The sequence below is a fragment of the Pseudopodoces humilis genome, chromosome 4, assembly GCF_049639895.1.
Source record: "Pseudopodoces humilis isolate 2021_Gansu_Grassland_sample_001 chromosome 4, ASM4963989v1, whole genome shotgun sequence".
Classification (NCBI taxonomy): Eukaryota; Metazoa; Chordata; class Aves; order Passeriformes; family Paridae; genus Pseudopodoces; species Pseudopodoces humilis.
In genome coordinates this window covers 35,745,876-35,768,925 of record NC_142203.1, presented here as the reverse complement: position 1 = coordinate 35,768,925, position 23,050 = coordinate 35,745,876, and the positions used below count along the sequence as shown (strand labels likewise).

Genomic DNA, 23,050 nt, shown 5'->3' with positions numbered 1-23,050 from the left:
CCTGTGCCTGGAGACCATTCTCTGCTTGGTGTAAGAGATATCATTTGTGTTGTGATAGTATCTGACTGGTACACTGGCCTTTTCTTTTTTGAGCTGAGTAGCTATGTGTCTTCTCTTTCACTTGATTTAGAAAGACTTAATATGAATTTTTATCTCCCTGCTTAGAAATTCTTGTGTATATATTTATCTACTATAGACAACAACCTTTGATTAGCTGTAAGTAAACACTTGCATTCTTTTATACAAACTAAGTGCCTTTCTTGCATAATTGCTCAGCACGTTGTGGAGTAATTTACTCTTTAACACAAGTTATATGATAAGTCCTAATAGTATTCTCGTTAACACACAGATGAATTCCTGTTGAACCTGGCATGAGTGCAACTGAGATGTTCATCAAATTCATTAATATAACTGTGGTTCTGCACATCATACACTACATTTCTGAAAGTGAGGCTTTGGCATGACATTTCAAATTACCTGTTCTGATGTTTAGGTTCTTTGAATGACTTAAAAGTATTGCAATTGCAGTTGAAAGAGAGAGTTTTCATACATTTGATGCCTTGACAACAAGATAATCCTGTATCAGGGCCCAGTGTGAACTTTCCAAAGGACTGTTTTCAGTTATGTATTACTTATACCTTTGTAGCCATCATAGGGGAATGATTTAAGACAGGCAAGTGTGAATGGCAGAGGAGTTATTTGCCAGCTATTATCAGTTGTGCAAAACTCAGACTTAGTCCTACAAACCCTCTTTGTTTTTTAAAATCTTACTTGCAGTCATAAATTTCATGCATTTGATTTTATTAATATTGCACAAGATCTAAAAGTAGGTTAAATAAGATACTGACAAGTTTCTCGGCTCAGTGTTTTCATGTTTACTGTTTGAGATAAGAAAGTACTGCATTTGTCTTTGACAGCTAAAAACAATGGTCACTGAAGACACTAGCTATCAACTACAATTCAACACTTAATGTCAGGTAAATATTAATAGCAATGTTTTCCTTTCAATTTCCCTTTTTGGTCCCTCTCTTTCCAGGAATACAGTGTTCCCATGTACAACTCTCCCTTTACTCTTTCACAGTATTCAGAATTGTACTGCATGTACCAAACATTTCAGACATGGAAAACCAAACTGTTAATTGGTCACATTAATACATGCAATTTCATGCATCTGTCATATGAAAAAATAAAAAGGTCCCAGGAACTAACCAAGAACTATCCCAAAAAGCAGCATTGAAAATGCAAAGAAAAAAAAAACAAGGCAATGCCTCTAAAATGTAGTCTGCAGCATATCCCCTTGTTTGGTTCTGCGGTGAGTTCTGGGCCAGCATGTAAGGGAACACATTTAGTACTCTTCTTGTGAAAGAGGATCTCAGTTCCTGGCAGGGGAGGAGGCACAGCGATCTCCACCGAGACTCCTGTGGCATTTCTGAGAAATGTCTGCAAGCACAGCCTATGCCCTGAGGGCAAACACTACCTCCAGGGCAGGACTCTCCTCTGCAGCCCGAAAAAAGACCCGACAGCCAGAGAACAATCATTCTATCTTGTAGATAAACGTTAAGGGAGAGCAGGACAGAGAAGAGCAGGGCCAAAATAACCAAAGGCTAAAAAACTCCACTGCAAATTGACTACTGAGAATATGTCAAGATTCAGGATTTCCTGGAGTGTTTATCTAAGTACAGTTCTGGCTCAGTAAAAGCAGTGATCTGTACCATGCAGCTTGATTATTGTATTGCTATGCTGCATTACAATGTACTGTAGAATAAATACAGTAATAGAATGGAGAAAGATAGAAGATGACAGAAAAAAACAAGCTAATATGCTGTAAAACTTCTAGAAGACTTAAATCAAAGACTCTCATTGGAGTCTTTGCAAATCTCTTCTCATCTAGAAAGAAGGTAAACGGCATAGAACAGTGAAGCAAAAAGTTATTTCCTCCAGCGAAATCTAACCAAATCAAATCAGTCCTGCCCTTTTCCTTTTAATATATAAAAAAACAACTTTTATATTTTATTTTTATATATGATATTTTTATTTATTTCATGCTGTCGTTGCAGACCTTGAATTCCTAATGCATTTTTATTTAATGCTGTTGAGATTGGAATTTTTTTGCCCCAAGGTGCAGAGCGTGTGGGACACTGGTGTTTGGTCAGAGCAGCATTAACTCAGTCTTGCCAAAAAAGAGTTTTGTGAAATTTCAGTTTATTGCTTCACTTTGGATGTGGGCCATGACTGCACAAACCCATCACCTCATGTGACCCAAACAGGACATGGATTGTCCTTATATTGTCACCTGCTTCGAGAAAGACTTTTTTGTAGAAGCAGGCCAAAGAACATATTTACCTGCCGTAGCTTCTCTGAGTATTTTGCTGTGAAAAAAGTTTGACTTATTTATCCTAATAATATCTCTGAGGTTAATTCATATGGATGATGTCTTTCTTTGCTTGGCAAAGTAAATTTGGCTTAAAATAAACAGAATTATAACCATGGAAAAAAAAAACCCCAAACGGCTTCATATATAATCTAGTTCTAAAAAAACCTTTCTAACAAAGAGAAGACTATGCTGGTACCTGTAACTGCAAATGTAAACTTGGTTGGTGTCAGAAAAAAAAAAAATGATCCATTTTCTGCAATACAAACAAAAATAACAAGACTGATTTGAAGAAATTAATCCTTAGCAAGCCTTATGAGAAGAGTCTAACACTGCTAAAATCAGGATTTGCTATTAGTTTCCCATAAACTTTTCCCATTTGTTTTCCATAAATTTGAATTTCTTGCAATTTTTGTATCTTTAATATTTGTAGATGTAAGAGGGAGTGTGAATCCATTTTTACAGAAAACAAATAAAACTGAGTAGACTTCCAGAGAAGTCTCATTGGTTTTTTGTTTGTTTAGTTTTGTTTTTACTGAACAGCAGTGGAAGAAATGATAGTGCAGGAAGACCTACAACATAACAAAGCCATAAAGTAATAGACAGCATGAAAACTTCAAAATTAAGCCTTGTAATTGTGATTGTGCACTTGTGGGAACCAATAGTAATGACAGGCTTAAAGTATACATTTTCACACTGTCTTACACAATATCCCAAAAGCAAGCTAGTTAGTTATAGTCTGCTCAGAGCTGGAGGTGAGTGCAGAATTACTTGGGCAATTGTAATTAATAGAAATGGAGTTTCTGGGAAAGAAAACAGTTGCTAAATGAAAGGAAAGATCAAGTGAAATTTCAGAGATATGTGTTGGCTTTACTACTGTTAAGAGTTTCATCTATGATTTTAATGCTGGGATGAGGCATTAATTCATTCACATTTCTACGACCGCAGTTTGGGATGTTCTGACAAGCACCTTCTGTAGTTTTGTAGGTGTCGTGGTTTTAAAGTATTAGCTAAAAAAATCACTAGAAAACTTACTTATTTCTTGCTGTGAGATATGGATTAGAACAAGAGCAAATCAGGCTTGAAACTTAAAAGGAACAAAGAAAGTTTATTAACAAGAGCTACAAGGATAAGAAACCAGAATAACACCTCCAGAAACCTTTTTTCCCCACTACCCAACCATTCCCTTGTGCACATGACAACACAAAGACAAAAAAATCCCTGGTGGTTAAAACAGTCTCAATTTTGCTATAGTCTTTTTATCAGTCTTTGTAGAGAAAAAGAAGTTGTCTTCTGCTAATCTATGGAGTTTTTTCACAAGAAAACCATTTTCTTCATGGCTTTCTATTTCTCTGATGCCAGCTGCCCAGAAATTCTGCCATCAGTTTTCTCCTCCCATTTCACATCACTCTGAGGTATGTATGGGTCAATGAGTCTAGGGATGTCATTTTTAAGGATGAGTTATTCAAAGGCAAAAGTTCTCTTCATCTGTTTTTGTGAGCCTCTCTGGAAACAGAAGTTTTCTCCTTACCTCTTAAAGGCCACAAATCTTCAACTATTACTTCTTTTTTTCTGTTCTAGCATCTCATAGGATCACAACTACTTCCCCATTTACTTAAATCTACACTTTGAAATACTCTATTCTTCCCAAAATACTCTTTCATGAATTAAAGGAGTTTTTTAGAACACTATTGTCCATTTCCATAGTTTTAGCAAAATAATATTCCAGCTTATTAAAGCATCTTCTTATTTCTCTCCCCATCTGAAGCTTAACTCCTTTCTTCGCTGTCTTTGATAGTTTATGTTGTCTCTTTACATGCTGATCACTCTCTCTCTTCCCCTCTCTCTGGAAAAAAAGGATTAATCTGCAAGTCTCATCTGGGTAATGAAAGGGTTAAAATCTTGCCCAGGTCTTGTGGCTGGTTCTGTGATCTTTGCCGAGCAGTGGCTAGAGCTGTCTGTGATGGAAGATTTTTTTCACGGCTGCTCTGGAGGAGTGTGGTCACTGTCTCAGCACGCTGCAGGTCAGTGCCTTTCTCTCTCTTTACTCGGCAGTCTCTGGTGAAATTCAGCAGTGGCAGAACCTGCAAACCAAGCCAGGGAACCGGCCTGGCCCAGCAGCCCCACTGCACAAGGCCCAGCGAGCCCTCCAAGAAGGGGCTCCCGACACTTCACAGTCTCCATCCTCCCCAGGAACCCCAGAGCTCCGGCCAGCCCTGCTTCCCCCCGCGGCCTTGTCTGGCCCGGCAGGGGGAGGAGGCTGAACCGGAGCCCTGTTACCTCTTCAAAAGCCAGAAACCAAAGAAAGCAAGAAATTCCCAGGCTTAGGTCTTAAGGTGGTGTTCACAGGTTGATCTCACTTTTCAATGGTCAAAACCATTGTCAATTCTCAGAAATGGTTAGTTATTGCCCAGGAGAAAAACTCCCATCAGCCTCCAGCAGTTTCAACTTCCTTAGCTCTCAAAGCCAGCCTTAAAGGTGCAGAACTTAATATATAACATAAACCCGGTGATTTGGGATACCAGTATCATAAAGTCACCCCAGGACAGTAGGCTGAATTAAAAAATGCATGGACTCATACAGGAACCTAATGGAGAGAATCCTGGATCATCAAAAAACCCCATGGAAACCAGAAAATGACAGAATGACAGAATGACACATTTGGATTAGGGTAATCTGGAGAGGAGGTTGATATTAAGCGTGAAAAATACAAGGGATATTTAGGTTAGAAGGTTGGAAGAAAAATTTATTAGTGGAACATTACAATATGAAAACTGTATTCCTGTAGGTCATTTGGGAACATATCAGATAAACACGAGTTAGGAATTTATTTAGTATATCTGGTGCTGCTTTTTATATAAGGCTTCTGATGCTTCTTTATTATTATTATTATTTTAAACAATTGAGGTTTTTTTAAACATTTTGATGAAGGAAACATTTTATTTTTATGCTGTAAACATATTTACCTTTTTATTTGCAATAACTGGAATTGGACTCTGGAAAATCAATGTATTTAGAAATAGTATGAATAGTATATGCAGGACGTGAACAAAAATATGGCTTCCATTGCAGTAGGGGTCCATTCTTGTAGCATCAGGGCCAAAAAGCTGGTGCACTCATGTCTCATGCAATGGTGCTATGTCTGTGACTTTAATTTTTATGGTCCTTCTGAAAACTGCAGTTGAGACATAGGACCTAACTAGGCATCAATCCTTCTGGGCCGACAGCCAAGCCTGGCATGTTTGTGCAAGACAAACAATGCAGTCAGAATGCCACAGACAGCTAGAAGAGATTAGAGAGCACATGAGCTCCTGGGTGTGTGTCAGTTCTCCCAGGACCACACATACTCTGCATGCATGCAAGCATGTTCCTGTTTTATGTTTAGTTTTCAAAGTGAGTGCTTTGGTAGTCAAGGCGAAACAAGAATTACTAGAAAACATTCTATTCTCCTTTTCATAAAATATACCGTAAAATTGAGAGAAGACTGGTCAGAAACCTTCTTTGTACTTCTCACTACTTTTTCTCTCACTCCTTGTGGTAACGTCCTCAGCTTAATGCTTTGGAAAGTGATAAAACCACAGAATGTCAACACTCAGTCAAAATCAAAGAACAGAAAAACTTACTGCATCCATTTGACCACACAGTTCAGATGACAGGCTCTGAATAAATCTTGACCTCACTAGAATATTTTACGAATCTCTCTTTAATGAGGTTGAGAATTTGCCCCTCTTAAGTGCAACTGCTTAAATATTTGATAAAGCAGTTTCAGTTGAGGACAAACACAGATTGTGTCACCTTGGAGCAACTGATTAAAACCTTGTACTGCATATGCTATAAATGCAAAGGCATCAACCAGAGGCATGGTCCCTGGCTGAAATAAACTCTTGTGAATCTATTGATATTTAAGGGTCTAGAATCTTTTTACTCAACCTGTCTAAAAATGCTTATCAATGCTGTGTGGGTATCATTGCAAAAGGAATTCTTCAATTGTACAATTTCAGGTTAAGTGATCTTAAGAAATTCTTAAGACTCCTTTGAGAAGGCAACAGTACCTGTAACTGATGACTCCTACTTTCTGTATGTGTGTATCTATATGTGTCTATAAAAATCTGTGGACTCACCAGGCTGTGCACAGTACCCAGGGCTCTGAAGTCTCTGCCCAAATTGCTTCATGCAAATAATTTTACAATGGTGTTCTAAATATCACCTTATTCTGATTTTAAATGATTTTAAAACTATCAGTGCCAAGAAAAATATGGTTAAGGAAAAAATATACCTTTATTTACTATTTTTATACATTCTTAAAATAAGGAGTAATGTGTAACTCTGCAGACACTCTATAGATTGAGAAGTTTATTTGGTTTTTAGATCCATCTACATTTCAATTAAGAATTCATGAGAGGTGACTGACATTAAACTCCTTTGTTGTCCATGATGGCCAGCATATCTTGACCCAATTAGCTTTCTATCCTTTAAGAAGATTTTTCTCTATTCACCAGTGAAACAAACCTTTGGGATTTTTAAGTACATGACAAGTTTCAGTTTTAATTTCTCTGAGAGTGGCTGACACATGAGATCACCATAATTGCTTTAAAATGCATAAAACCCTAAATAAACATGGATAGAAAGACACTACATAAATAATGAAATTTTATTTCTACTGAGTATCAAGGTGTTAAAATAAAAAATATACTGAAGTTTAAAAATAACATGTGGAATGCAATATTTGAATAGCATGAGTAGCTGAGAAGCATAAAGAGAACACAACCCTAATTTCACCTTTTCTCCTGTGCTTATTTTTCACAGCGGCTGCAGTGCACAGAAACCACTGTGTGGCATCTGCACGGGGGATGGCACTGACTTGTCCCATGACACATGCAGAAGAGAAGCACTGTCTGACTGGCACTGTCTACACTTGGCCCAGGATTCTCACCCAGGGAATAAACAAAAAGTGTCTTCAAGGCAGAGGGGAGAAGTCCCCAGCTGGCTTCCAGGCCTGGGCAGATACCATATAGTGCTGTCAAGCCCCCTCACAAAGCAGTGTCCTCTTTTTCTTCCCAAATCTCTGCCATCCTTTATCCTGTCCCAGATGTCCTTTCACAACTGCCCAGTCCCACCTGATTCATGTTTGTAATACTCTCAATTAAAAAATTAGTAATTAAAATGAAGCCCTCTTTTCCCATATTACTCCCAGCCATTACACTGCTCCATCTGCCCATTCCCAGATCCCTTCTTGTTTTTAAAAGACTCATTAGCATGTGATCTTGTCTCTGCCAGGATTCCCCAGTGCCATCTGCTCCCTTCCTAGATGATCAGTCTCGCTCAGATCACTGTTTACCGCACTTAAAAATATGACACATTTTCTAAGCACCGGTCTTGGAGGATGCTGTTGTGTTTCTCTACCAAAGTCAGTGGCTATCAGTCTCTTGCCACATTGACCCTCGTCCTTAGATGCCCTGATGCATTCCCAGAACTCTGGGGGTTTTGTGGTGGCAGCAGATCTGTGTCCCTCAGGCTATACAGCCACATGCTGTGCTATAATTTGTTTAAGACATTTAGCACCTCCCCAAATTCAGCATCCTCTTTGTGGGAACAATTTGTGTCCATCTTAATTCCTGCAGCATAAAATTACTAAGTTCATGTTGTATTGCTTTGAAGAGTTTTTAAAAAGAGATTTTTCATGCATATCACCTATTGGTCCTCATGGTTATTTTTATGGACGTTATAAATAGAAGAAGTAAGCAGTGTAATGCTGAAAAATTCTTTTGGGAAAACAGCAATAGTGTTTACCTCCATCATCTGAGAAATGTATTGTAGGAAGAACTAGCATCTTTGATTTATTGTAGGATGAACTAGCATCATATTGTAGGATGTTCTAACATCTTTCCAGACGTTTGAGCCCAGGACAAACGGGTGACTGTCAATACTTCACTATAGGCCTATTCCATTGAGTGAAATGGGATCTGCCAAAGTTGTTCATGCCTGCCTACCTTCCCAGAAATGATCTGGGTCCTTTCTTCAGTAACTCAGACTTCCAAAAAATGCCTGGACATTCACTGAGATCCAAGAGTTTCATGTTCAGACATCTTAATAGCACAGCAGTGTGTGAATGTCCTCCCATAGAGCCCACCAAAAGCTCCACATTTTACATGGGACTGCACTAATCCTACTTTAGACCAGAAAAAATCAAGGAGCATTGTAAGCCTCCTTCTTTAGGTTTATACCCCTAACACAAGGATGTAACTTCCAGTGCTAATTTTCATGGAGTTGACCCCTTTTAAGATCCTATTCTGCAATACTGGGAGAAAAACTTGCTCCAAATCATGTGAAATAGGCAGCTAAATTTGAGATCAAGGAGTACAAACATGTACAAAAACTTAGAAAACTGTAAACAACTAAGTTTTTGGATAGATAACTGATGGTTATGAAATCTGTCACTGCAAACATGGTGGGTTGTTAAACCTGAAAATATGCTTATTCACTGTAGTGGAGATTGCCCTTGATGGAATCTGAGAGTGAGGCAGGGACAACTTGTTCCCTATGATTTGTAAATACACAGATAATTAATGGGCAAATGTTTTCAGGAACTATGTAAACTGAAAAAGCAGATTTTTAACTTGATAATTGAGTGTCTTCAATGCAGCGGTGTTTTGACAATATGCATAAATTTGCTGATGCTATCTGTGAAGAATTGCAACTGCTTTTAGCACAGATGAAAGCTAGGACCTGAACGATGCCCTGTCCTCTTCCCTGGCTGGACTTGATATACATATTTATTAGAAGTAACCCTCTTATTGGCATGTTTTTTTCCCTGTCCTTATCCTCCAAATTAAATTGATTTAAAAAGAAAAAGCATACGAAAATGAAAATCTCTATTATACTTTCAGAGAAAGAATTTATAGTCATACTCCCACATACAAACCAAACCCTCCCAATGTTTATCTAATAAAAAGATTGTATTGTATAAAAAGAATATAGTAAGACTATGGCTTCAATGCAATCATATCAGAGGGACGGGTGTACAAACCTTCCCTTGATTTCTCTTAGGCTGCTGCAAAAATGGGAGAAATCATAAGTGATGATGGGGTTCTAACCTCTCTTTAAAACTATTCCCACATTTAAAATCACTTTTGCAAAAGTTTGGGAAACACTGCAAGACTGACACTGGCTTGTGCTGACCTAGAACCTGCAGGAACCTACTTTGTCAAAATTTCACTTCAGACAGTGATGAGTCTAGTTTCCTTGCTGCCCTTAATAAGCTTAGGCCATAAATTCTTTGTGTAGTGGCCCTCCTAGCATTCTATTCCTTGTTCCTGTTGCCAGATGTGATCCTGTGGTTCAAATAAACAAGCTCATTTTAGGGGATAACATCACATTAGGCAAGGTATGCCTTCTTTTCCAAACAGAACTTCCTACCTAGTTGTCTAACAAAGCAAGAAATCCAACATTTCTACTTTACTGAGAATTCTCCCACTGAGCCACCTAAATTGCAAACATATATATATATATATATATATATATATATATATATATTACTACTTTTATAGCTAAGCAAGAATTACTGTAACATCAAGAACCTAAGCTTGCCCTAATTACCTAGAAACTTTTCCAAATTCCTATCACCATGGGAAAATAAAAAAACCAAATAAAACTGAAGCATATCAGTGTTATGAATGTAATTTTCCACCTAAATGAGACTGAAATTTTAGTATTACAAAAGAAAAAAATCAGATACAAAAGAACCCATTCTCATTGCATAGTACCTCTATTGTACTTTGAACACATACATTTCATAAATAACCAGTTACAGGCACATAAAATATCGAAATGTATTGCAAAAAGTTATGTGATTCCAGGTTTTAAATTGAATATAAACTCAAGAGAAGTGGTTTCTGTACATAAGCAATGACTACTAATGAAAAAGACTGAGATAAAGGTGTGAGTCTTAGTGATCACATATATCTGGATATGTGAACTTGGCTCAACAATTTACTTTGATTCACTGGGTCTTTGTTTAATTCAGTTAGCATTTAATACTGATCATATGATATTTGCTACAGAACTGAGTTTTCTGGTTTCAGTGAATTTCTTCTGGTACTTTGCCTCCAAAACATACTTTAAGACTATCACCATGATGTCACCCAATTCAGCATCTTGCCATAGCAATTTCTTTTCCTGAGTCATTATTCCCTGTCACAGCAGGTTTCACATCTGCGAATTGTCACTGTATTTTCTTTTTGGTCGCACTTTAGTTGGTAGCATAGCTGCAGAAGTGGAAGGTTTATATACGAAGCCCTGCAGTTCACCCCAAATCAATGGTCACTGCTTTCTAGTCACCTACACTGAGCTGGGCTGTGCTGCTGACTTGCTGATTTTCTGCAGTATAATTGGATTTATTAGCATGTTTCCATGAATGAGTTTGGTTTCACTTGTGAATTTCCTCCTCTAGACCAATTAGTTATCATCATTATCATTACATCACCATCTTCATAATTAAGATTTTTACCCCTATGAATTGAGACAATTGCTATACCCTTAGATTTGGCCACAGTAGCAGGTGAGTGACATTTATTCTTGGGTGCTGCCATCTACTATGGTTTCTGGGGTGTTCAAGCTGGTACTTGCATCCTAGCATGTCACTTTGAAAAGTGCTACTACCTGGAATTGTTACTGGACAGAAGGATGGGGTAGGCTGAAGTGAAAACAAGGAAAGATGATGCAGGAATTGCTTGTATATAAAGTCGTTTCTCACAAGTGATAGCCCTGTGATTTGACCTGTTTACTTCATATTTAAATTAAATGCCACCTTGACTTTACAACAACAACAAATTATTACAAATGGGAGAGCTCCCCTTTCCTGTCAGACTTTAATATTTTTATTACTATTTTGCAAAGATTTATAGGTAATGATGCAGCATAACAGCATCTTTTAAAGAAACATGAATCTAAACAGCATAACAGCATGGCTAATTACAAACCCTTCCTGTCATAATGTTTGGCCTATGTAATCACTGCTAAATACACACTATCAGTGCAAAGTAGTTTCTTCAGAGTGAAAAAGGAGGAAATTATGGAAAAAATGTGATTTCTTTTGAAAAGACAGTGAGCTAACATTCAGAGGATATGATGTACAATGAAAGAGAGGTAGTAAATGCATAAAATCTCCTCATTGCCAGTTCCTCTCTGTGGTGACTAACTGTACCACGATTTACTGTGCAGCCTTGAACATGAAGGAGAAATTGAATTCATCACCTTCTCGGCACTGTCGTAGTCATTCGTCGGTATTTCAAATCAAGGGAGGAAAGTGACTCATTGGGATGCTGCTCAGTATGCCAATGGAGTACATAAATACCTCCCTTAACCACAGAGGGAGTATTACCAAAACAAATAAAAAATCAGTAATACAGATGTGCTCAAAAAAAGGAAAAATACCTTTGAGGAATAATAAGACTTTGGCATATGCAGTTGATGTTTGAAGTCCAACATGTAAGTGTATGCAGGAAAAGTGTGTGTTAGTATACAGAAAATTTTGTGATAAAACCTCCTGAATTCTTCATAAGGGCCTTTATATTGAATGGTAGACTTTGAAATCTTTTCAGAAAAAAAAGGTTGACTCTTCAAATAAAGTTTTAAGCGTCATAACTTCATGATATTTTCTAATTCCATATTCATCTGGATGTACATCAAATGTACTGAAAATCCCTGAATTGAGGGGAATGGAGTCCTTCTGTGCAGCCACAGGAGATACACAAGAAGCTGTTGCATGTTGCTTGTCACTGTTCCTTGGTCTCTGCCAGTCAGACTGTTTCTAGGAAGGACAGATAATTCAATTTCTATAGCCACCACACTCTGCAGGCAGGTATCCTGTGGTAATTGCCTCTGACTATTCCACCAGATTCAGGTGGTTCTTCACCAAAAACACCATTGTATATATGTGCCAAGGGGACATTGCTGCGTGGAGCCATGAGCAGATTATACCCCTGAATGTGGCCATTCTAAATGTAGATATGAGAAGGATGATTTCTTGTTTTCTGAACCCAAGTCTCACAAACCTGCAGCTGGGTTGTAGGTAAGGGTTAGCTCACAGTTAAAGTTTATGTATTCAAAAGCAGCACCTTCTCTCCTCAATTTGTGTTGATATTGGTGAACAAAACAGGGGAGATAGAGCTGTTATTGCATGGGTTTTTTTTTGGTTTCTCAGTGAAAGCCCACAACAAGCACAAGGGTCCTCTAGAGTAGCTACCTACCTGTCTGCCAGCCCATCCTCATTTGTGGGAAACTAATTGGTCTGACAGTACACTTGTAGAATTAAAAACATTTTTTTTCAGAGAATGAATGTTATTATCCTATTATCATATTGAAATGGATGTGAATGTACACAATAAATATTCCCATTCTTTAGCCTGAAGGTATGACTGGATAAAAAGGCAGTCCAAAAATGCCTTTGGGAAAGGTAGGGTCAGTACAAGGTTAAGTGAGGAGAGAAAAACTCCAAAGAGGTAGAAGGAGGATGGCTGAAGCCTACGTATGGCTTTACGTTCAGCTAATTTTCTTGGTAAATGATAGTATTGTATCCTTTCATAGTCACACTGTCTGCACTGCCTGGCTCTATGCCTGTGTAAGGCTCATGTTCCAATGCAGTTATGTGTACATTAATGACAGACCCATCTTGAGTAAGAGATCTGCTTTTTCTAGGAGACTTGGATACAAATGCACATTATTAAAATTTGACACTTCAATAACTTTTGCACAGAGCAGGGGAAGATAGTGTATAAATTAAAGAATAGCAATCTGGCCAATCTTATCTACAATCAACATCTAAGGAAAATAACATGATTGCAGGAGTGGTCTGAATATCTGTGTGATATGATTTGCTCATAAAGCAAGAAAAGAATCAGGAACTACATGCATCTCACCGAGACTCTATGTATGGCGTCTTTTCCTTAAGATTTTTCAGATGCATCTGATATTCACCTACCCTGCTTTCAGCCTGTCAATAACTTAGTGTATGAGACCTTTCTTAAGTGAAGCAATGTATGTATATCAGACTGTGAACTGTTTTAGTAATTCTCTTCTGATTGGCACCAATCACACATACTATTAAGGCACTGTAAACTTGCCTTGGTGTGAATTTTTTCTCTCCACTTTGAAAATTTCAGGCGCTGCAGACACAACACATATGTAAGAGGGACGTAGCACAGGTTAACCACTACAAACCAGTGCAAACTCACTCCTGTTCGACTGCTGCCCTGTGTGGTCTCTGCAGAAGACTGCAGGCAATCAGTGCAACCAAGTGTCTGTAGCTTAGTCACTTGCTGCTTGTTGCCATCATCATTCACACACCAACTGTGAATCAAAACATTTTCACCTTGATTTTAAAGAGGGAGACTGAAGCAATTATATTGTACCCGATCTGCTCAATTATCAAATTATCAGCTAAACTACACTTGGTTATCCACCCACAACCTGGCATACATATTCATAATTCGTTACTTGGGAAAGCTGACTCTGAGGGCCTTCTTGACAGGCCGCATCTATACCAGGATTTTTTAGCTGTCATTCTCCAGGATGCTGTATATTGGTCTGGGTTAGTTCATCCTGTCTATGAAGAGTAAATACAAATGGCTCAGAGCTAAACCTCATGGGACCTGACCTCACTACATTGCTACAACAATGTTGGGTACGGATGTGATGGTAACAAGATGTCCTGGTTTAGGGCAAATTTGGGAGAAAACCTCCAGTGGGGCTCCCCCCGGGAAGCAAACCCACGTGGCCCCTTTCTCCCACCCCCCAACAGGTTCGGGAAGAGATTTCTCTGAGAGAAGTGGAAAAAACCTGTTTATTTCACAGGCACAGCACTACCCAGCACAAAAATGAATGATATCACATTACAAAACCTCTCGCCCTTCAGAAGAGATGACAAACTTCAGAGGGTCTCTTTCCTGTGGGTGTTCGCTCTGTTATCAGTCCCTCTGGCGCTGGAAAATGCCGCTGCCCAGGCTGGGCTCCCGGTAGTCCACGGGTGCAAGCTCCCAGTGCTCCCCCGAGTCCCCAGTCCAGAGCAGGTTCAATTAGTTTCAAAAAAGGGAAAGAAAACAGTCCAGGAAGACCTCTCTGCTCCGGCTAGTTGGAAAGCCAAGGCGATCTGTGTCTTGTTGTCCGTCTGTGCTGTAGTCAAAACTCCCGATGCAGGGGGAGCATCAGGAGTTTTGACTACTTACTTTGATTACTTAGATGAAATTTTAAGAATACAAAGCCTGTGTCTGGGTTAGGTGGACGAATGGGGATACAATTTAACATCATAATCAACCCAGGACACAAGAGCAGTAAATGCTGAAGTAACAATCAAAAATTTATCTAAATCAGCAATTTAGTTGAACTAGAGAGAGTCTAGCCTTAAATGCTCATCCAAAAAAGACAAAATGCCTGGAGCATTTTGTAACCCAGATCTTATCACAAACCAGACCACAAGCACAATCTTTGTAGTGAGAAAATGGCTGGTTGGGGAAAGTGATCTGATTTCTTCAAAGACCTGGCAACAGTCATGTCAAAACTCATTGATTTTCAATATGACACATCTTCTCACACACACAGTGTTCACAGTACGCACAGCATAGAAACAGAGAAATATGCTATTTTATTTACACATATTTAGGTTTCTCAGCCTCAGTCAAGCGCTAGTTAAAAGTGAACAGACAACATGAAAATTTCATGGCATTGGCTTTCCCAGGAAGAACAGAGGTGAAATATTAACATTAGTTAATGTCAGCCAGCTGTCTGTCTAAGAGCATCAAAATAGTAGCAAAAAAAAGTAGCAAAAAAATAGTAGCAAAACACCCCTAGAAATTATCTGTCCCCTGCTTTTGCCTTGTATGTGGTGGGAAATGAAAGGAACATAGAGATGAAAGGATGTTTATTTAATTATTTATTTTAAAGTAGAAGGACTTTGTCACCAGATGCCCTATGCAGTCTTTGTGTTAACCTTTGTCTTCCCTGGCTGGGAATTGCTTATACTCATACGGAGGAAAAGTCAATTTTCCTGTTTTCCTATTTCAATAATCTGTATAGAACTTTCCCACAGAGACACAGGACTCAGAAGTATTACAGAAACATTGAAACAAGAACACATGCTTAGGAAAGCACAGCATTTGAAGAATCATGATCAGGTTCACATCCATTAAATATAAGTTTCTTACAAATTTGACCAATTTGAACCTGACTATGACTCTTTTTCTGTTGTGGTGAGGTGTTCTTTTCCAGAGTCCAGAATCCATCTGATCCATCCATCTGCTGATGTGTGGAATCATGGCTGCCTTTGCCCTCTCATGCCAGCTGTAAAGCCTGTCATTAGAAGCAGTAGCATATAGATAAGGTTTCCAGAAGGTATAAAATGTCAAAAAGCAGCAAGTTTCCTGGAAAAACAGAAAACTTAAAGGCCTGCCTAGGATAAATAGCTGTTTTCATGGTTTTTCTGGTCTAGCATGAAGCAGGTGGAAACATGAACACACACAAAGAAAGTATAAGGCTACTTTGTTTCCAACTTAGATTTTTAATTTCAAAAAGTCTGCAGGGGGTTCAAAGAATCACCAGAAAGTCCAGATTTTTATCTCAATGGCAGCTTGAATTTTTTTCAAATTATCCAGCAGAATGCTACCTGTGAAATGAAGATAAGCTGCTGAAAGGACAGCTCTGTAGATATCTGAGGCTCTCCATTCCCAATGATAGTACAATTCAGGAACTTTTAGCCAAGCTAACTTTTTAATTACCTGCTATAGCATCCTTTCCATTTGCATTCCAGATACGTATTGGTTATGATTTTTGTATTAACACCTCCAAATCACTTTTCAAGTGATCAAAATAACTGATTTTCTTTATTAATGTACAAAATTTGAAAAACTGGGATATTTTCAAGCCTTCCTGCTACCTGTTAGAACCGTGGGTTGACAGGCTGCAAAAAAAAAAAGTAGAATTTTCTTTCCTAACAGGGTGCACATCAGGCAGATACAGTGAATCTATGTGTGAAATGCCAGTGAGAAACCACGCTTCAAGAAAAACCCCTTCTAAAGGGGTGCTGTTGACTTACAAAATAAGGCTGTAGTCCAGCAAGCAGTGGGATGATGACTGCTGCACAAGATGGAGCTACATGTTTGCACAGTATTAGAATTGTGCTTATTGTGTTTTCTTAACAAAGGTCCAAATGCAATTGTTAAAGAGTGAGATTTTAGCATGAATGGGAAATCAGTAAGTCTTAAAACAGGTTTGAAAGAAGCATTACTGCATTTTCTAATCTTGACATTTATTATATTAAAAATTCACAGGGATAAGGTAAGGACTTTGGCTTTCCCACTTGGACTTCTGTGACAGAAATTAAATTGGATGACAATTCTGCCATTTGCAGTATTAAAAATAACAAATTCAGAGTTTTAGAAATTAGGGAAAGTAGTAAATACTGTGAGGGGAAAGTATTGGGTCATGTTCTTAAAAATCCCCAAGACTTTTAAGAAAACCGTAAGTTCTTAAAAACTGTCTTCTGCCAATGTCACTGGAAAGTGACATTGCCCACGCCCATTGTGCAGAGCAAAGTTGTGACTGCAGCAGGGACACTCCTATGGGGTTGCAGGAGAACATGCTATCCAGCTGTGAAGGGGAATGGAGTGCTGACACAGGGATCCAGCATCAGACCGGAGATGGAGGGCTATTACTCTGGGTAGCTTTCTCACGAGTCATAGGGTCAGGAGCAAGGGATAGCCTCGCTCAGTGCCCAAGCTCAGTCATTCAGGAAATGTGTAACTTGGGTTTGGCATCTTGCAAGAGTGGCAGGTGCCTTAGGAAGGAGCCTGGCCGAAGGACAGCTCCCTGTCCTTTCCTTCTCCCCCTGAGGAAAGTAAGGCTTGCTACAAATTCACATGGTTTGAACTAGCAAAGACATTCAATCAGTGACTGAGGTTTCCTGCACTGCTGTGCAAATTTGTAGGTCTTCCTGTGACATTGTCCTCATGACTGACTTCTAGAATTAGGTGTTTCCTTTTTAGATATGTGGTAATTGTGCATCCAGTATTTCAAGTTAGCATCAAGTTAGCTTCTTGCCTCCATCAGGCAGCTAGCCCACTGCCCTTAACTTTCATGCCAATGAAAACATACAGCTTGTGAAATTATCTATAAAAATCTCATTGTTCTGTCCTGCAAATGACAAAAACCCACAAAACACTTACTGGAAATAACGAAAAAGACAGGCAAAGTGATTTGGTGTCAAACAACAGCAAGAACCACTGGCCAGAAATTGTACTCCATAAGTTCAAGCCCTGGGACTCAAGCTGTAGAGCTTAAATGGTAGAAATATTAAGCAGCCAGCTCAGCTTGTATCTGTATGAAGCAGAATGGCCAATTCATGGCAAGGAATCCTCTCCTCTAGCTTTGAAGAAAGATAACAGGGAAAATCCCCAAGGCAAAGGTTTTTTCCATATTAGCAGAATTTAGCTTTCTATGGGAAATTAGAGGGATATACTCTGTGATTCTGCTGACTGAAGCTTTCCAGGAAAATTAAAAGACCTACAGATAACAGAGAGACTTCCCTTCTAATATCTACCATTTTTATGTAGAGCACTGTGAAGGGTTTCCACTTTAAGGGAAATTATTGTAAAATAGGCTCTTTATGGTTTGTTTTTTCAATTTTGCCTGAAAATTCCTCAGGTCTGGTTAAACTTTACTCTTTAGAAGTGAACTTTTAACATTCATTTTAACATTAACATTCCAATAAATTGCAGTTTTCTGATTTTTGTGTTTGCTTTTGAGTCGTCTTCTAGATTGTACAAGTCCCGATGGAAGCACTTTCTCTACCTTTGTCTATGTGCATCACTGGACACTATGGCTTTTTCCCATACTCTGTATCACTTGGACACATGCTCATACTTCCCATGTCTGTGGTCTCCTAGACTTTATTGAATCAGTCAAAAAATTCTTGGATTGAATTAATATTGAAAAAAAACATGTCTTCTGGCTGTGGATAAATTTTAACATGCTGGCACCATGAATCAAGAGATCCACATTGTCCTGTAACAGCTGAAAAATAGTGACATATGCCATATATTTAGCTTTGAATGCTATGTTTATGAGGGATTTGGAGGTGTAAGGTCACATCTTCAAACATGTAGGAAAAAATAGCAATAAAAAAATCTGCTGAGTATGATTTTTTTTAAATTTTGTTTTAGTTGCTTCTTGTCTTCTATTGGTCTATGCAGCAAGGGAAGTAAGACCCAACTTAAAAATCCATTTACTGTTCCCAAAAGCTTTCTTGAACCTGCTGCAACTCTTAGCTCTAATCAAGGCTTCCTGGGATGTTTCAGCCTACTCCTATCTTTTTGTTGGCTTAAACACTTTCTAAATGCCTATATAGAGCTGTAGTCTCTTAATGTGATCAGTGCAGAAAAGTGCCTATCATGGTACTTGAAAAAAACATAATTAGTTCTAAATATAGACTCAAATATAAAAAAGGGCTTTTGACAACTTAATAACTAGTAATTCATGTGACTCAGAGTAGAAAGTAGAAGAGATAAAACCAATGGATAGTACATGTATGTTCAGCTACACACTTAGAAAATGAAGGGCCTGAAGTTGACAAAGTTAATAGCACCATTTGCCATGGATAGTGTGAGCAATTTTGTGACTCTTTTCTTGCTTTATATTTTTATCATCATTGCTAAGTATTTGAGTTAGTTACGCAAAAATTGTAGCTCTCAGTAAGTTTTGAACTCAGTGAGTTTCTTCTAATGAAGAGTGTGTGAAGTTTCCTGTACCCAAATGATGCAGAATGATTTCATCCAGCTTCTAGGTATGGGTTGTTACTACATCACTCTCTGCACTATTCATACACTACCCCACCTAACTCACAAGCCAGTAATTCTAAAATCCATGTTTCCCTTTTATTCACATACTCTTTAAACCATAAGGGTATTTAAATAGAGCCAGTGCTACCTTGTGGAATTAAACTTTTCTGAGTCTTGACGTAATGTTATGTATACTGGGAATAGGAAAATATCTGGTAGCAGATCATGCTTTTTTTTGTGGTCTTGGACTCAGCCCTTCAGCACAGTTCATCTTTCAGACTTTTACAGCCACGAAAATGAGATGCATCCCAGAGATCTGAGGGAATTGCCTAATGTTGTAAAGCCACTCTACATGATACTCTAAAAGCCACAACAGTAAGGGGAAGTCCAAGGTGACTGGTAAAAGGAAGATATTGTCTCATCTTAAAAAAGGGTAGGAAATAGGACCCTGGGAAAAGCCCACCAATCACCCTCACCTATGTGCCCAGGAAGGAACAGAGCCCTTTGGAGGGTGTGCTAAGGCACATGGAGGATAGGGAGGTGATGCAAGATATCCAACACAGCTTCACCAAGGGCAAGTCCTGCCTGAGTGACCCAGTGGCCTTCTGTGATGGTGTGACTACAGCATTGGAGAAGGGAAGAAGAAAGAAGAGAAGGAAGAGGTCATTGACATAGACATAGACGAAAGGATGGAATGCATACTCAGTAAATAAACAGGTGCCACCACTGACACACCAGAAGGATGTCAGAGGGAGCTGGACAAGCTTAAAAACTGGGCCCATGGGAACCTCATGAGGTTTAGCAAGACCAAATACAAGATGCTGCACCAGGGTCAGAGCAACACCTGGTATCAGCACAGGCTGGGGATGAACAGATGGAGAACAGCCCTGTGAGAAGGCCCTGGGGGTGCTGGTGGGTGAGAGGCTGGACACGACCCAGCCATGGGCACTCCCAGCCCAGAGAGCCAAACGTGTCCTGGGCTGCATCCAGAGCAGTGTGGGCAGCAGGGGAGGGAGGGGATTCTGTCCCTCTGCTCTGCTCTGGTGAGACCCCACCTGGAACCCTGCATCCAGCTCTGGGGTACCAGCACAGGAAGGACACGGAACTGTTGGACTAGGGCAAGGGAAGGACCACAAATATGGTTTGAGTGCTGGAGCACCTTGTCTGTGGGGACAGGGTGAATTGTATTTGTTCACCCCGGAGAAGAGAAGGCTCTTGGGTGACCTAATTGTGACCTTTCAGTTCCCAAAGAGAGCCTAAATGAAGCTGGAAGGGGACTTTTCACAAGGACAAGAAAGAAGGGCTTTAAAATCATAGATTAGAAATTAGGATGAAATTCCTTACTGTGAGTATGATGAGGTGCTGAACTTCCCATCCCTTCTGGCCCAGGTTGCATAGGGTTTTAAGTAACATGATGTAGTAGAAGATGTCCTGTTCACGGAAGGGGTGTTGGAACTAAATGGTCTTTGAGATCTTTTCCAACCTGAATCATTTGGTAATTCCATGAAATAAAGCAGCTTTCCTGAAACTGAGTGGGTAGGTCTGTGACCTGTTTCTGTGCAGGTGGACTCATGGACAGGCAGCAGCTTCCTTTGAAATGACCACATATGACAATGGCTCCTCCCCTGCTCTCATGTAAGCATTCCGTAATTCTGATGAGTTATATGACATTTTCTAAAGCATGCAACAACATCAGCAGCATTAATTACTGCTGGGTTTTGTGGGGGTTTTTGTTTTCTGGGGTTTTTTTCTTCTCAAATAGGTCAGTCTCCAGCAAGCTAAGTTTCTTCTGATGAAATAAACCCTGATGCATAGAGAAATTCAGATCTGATTAAGCAGATAACAACCTTTCTGTTTCAATTAATATAGTCCTGATGTGCTGGTCATAATTGAACCACTAATTAAAATCAATGATAGCTTCCTGTCTTCTTGTCTGTTTGTTTGCTGCAAATGAGAAGCAGCGTCTGTCCTGAAAATACTCCATTTGGTATGCTACTGCTCTTTTAGTTACATTCTGATGAGTCATAATGACTTACACTGGGCCTCTGTAAGTGCTTTCTCACTCTCATTTCTGTTCCTTAACTCTTCTCTACTTAAAATTCTCAGTAAATGTCATTAGTGCATTATTCTGCCTCCTTCTTAGCTCATTAGGTAAGTGTGGGTCCTCTGGGAAGAGGAAAGGCTGGAACAGATAATTATCTTGAAAGTACATGGAGGGGAGATCTGGGAACACCTAGTTTGCTCAAAAAATTACAGGTTGCAAGTCCAAAGTGGAAAAGAAAGACAGGAACAAGAACTAGCAAGCAACATCACTTTGATGTTCTCCCTCAGAGCCCTGTAGGCATACTGCCCTGCAGCAATGCTGAGGCAGAGATGTAAGGAGGCATCCTTCATTCCACTCGTCTTCTTGTCCTCCCCCAGCAAAAAAATTAATCACTCTGGGCTCTTACTGATTTCAGCTATAGGCCTGAGAATCCTTGCCTTTTTAAATTGGAAAAGGACAGAGATACAATGAAACTGGATAGATCTGGTAGAAATAGATCTACTGTAATCTATGGAGGAATCAAAACTATGGAGAAAAGTTTCTTGAGTTTTCCTCAGTTACATGCATTTTCACATGGTGAGGAGGGACAACAAATTTGCCTGGCTTAATTGTAGCAAGTTTCTGGGCACTGTTTCTGTAAAGGTTACACAACACATCGGATGGTTTTATTTGTATATTCGTTATAACTGCAGTGCATTCATCTATCAACAGTGTTTGGGGATTTTGACAGTATATCCGTCTATTTATTTTGGCCTCCATGGAGATGGAATGATACAGTTATGTTTAGGTATATATGCTTTTGTTGATTTTAGCTCCAGGTGGAACCTCAGATGGGAAGAACACATTACTATAATGCTCACTTCATGCATATGCAAGATATTGTTACGAAAAGCATTGAATATTCCCTATGTGACAAAGGAACAGGGTGTTTTTCAGTTTTAGGGTTTTGGATTCATTACAAAAATCAGTAAAAATACACATGCAGCATGTTTCAGTAGTTCCTTCATTTAAAATACAGAAAATCACTGCTTTCCATGCAGTCCATCTCTACTAGGCTTTCTGAAACAACCCACTTCCTTGTTTTAAGTATTTAGAGTCCATTAATAGACCTCCCTCCCTCCCTCCCTCCTCTCCCTCCCTCCCTCCCTCCCTCCCTCCCTCCCTCCCTCCCTCCCTCCCTCCCTCCCTCCCTCCCTCCCTCCCTCCCTCCCTCCCTCCCTCCCTCCCTCCCTCCCTCCCTCCCTCCCTCCCTCCCTTCCTTCCTTCCTTCCTTCCGCCACTTCCTTCCTTCCGCCACTTCCTTCCGCCACTTCCTTCCTTCCTTCCTTCCTTCCTTCCTTCCTTCCTTCCTTCCTTCCTTCCTTCCTTCCTTCCTTCCTTCCTTCCTTCCTTCCTTCCTTCCTTCCTTCCTTCCTTCCTTCCTTCCTTCCTTCCTTCCTTCCTTCCTTCCTTCCTTCCTTCCTTCCTTCCTTCCTTCCTTCCTTCCTTCCTTCCTTCCTTCCGCCACTTCCTTCCGCCACTTCCTTCCGCCACTTCCTTCCGCCACTTCCTTCCGCCACTTCCTTCCTTCCGCCACTTCCTTCCGCCACTTCCTTCCGCCACTTCCTTCCGCCACTTCCTTCCTTCCGCCACTTCCTTCCTTCCTTCCTTCCTTCCTTCCTTCCTTCCTTCCTTCCTTCCTTCCTTCCTTCCTTCCTTCCTTCCTTCCTTCCTTCCTTCCTTCCTTCCTTCCTTCCTTCCTTCCTTCCGCCACTTCCTTCCTTCCTTCCGCCACTTCCTTCCGCCACTTCCTTCCGCCACTTCCTTCCTTCC

The 23,050-nt window shown here is 39.7% G+C and overlaps 1 long non-coding RNA gene across 2 annotated transcripts in view; it reads left to right on the top strand.

The window, feature by feature from the left end:
- Positions 1-23,050, top strand: part of LOC106628544 (uncharacterized) — a 169,659-nt gene that overhangs the window by 120,244 nt on the left and 26,365 nt on the right. Inside the window, exon 3 of one of the 2 annotated variants that reach the window (XR_001331960.1) lies at positions 7,178-8,916. The exons of the other annotated variant lie outside the window; for it this stretch is intronic. This is a non-coding gene — a long non-coding RNA (uncharacterized LOC106628544). Of the gene's footprint in view, positions 1-7,177; positions 8,917-23,050 lie in introns of those variants that run through there. 2 annotated transcript variants of the gene reach the window in all.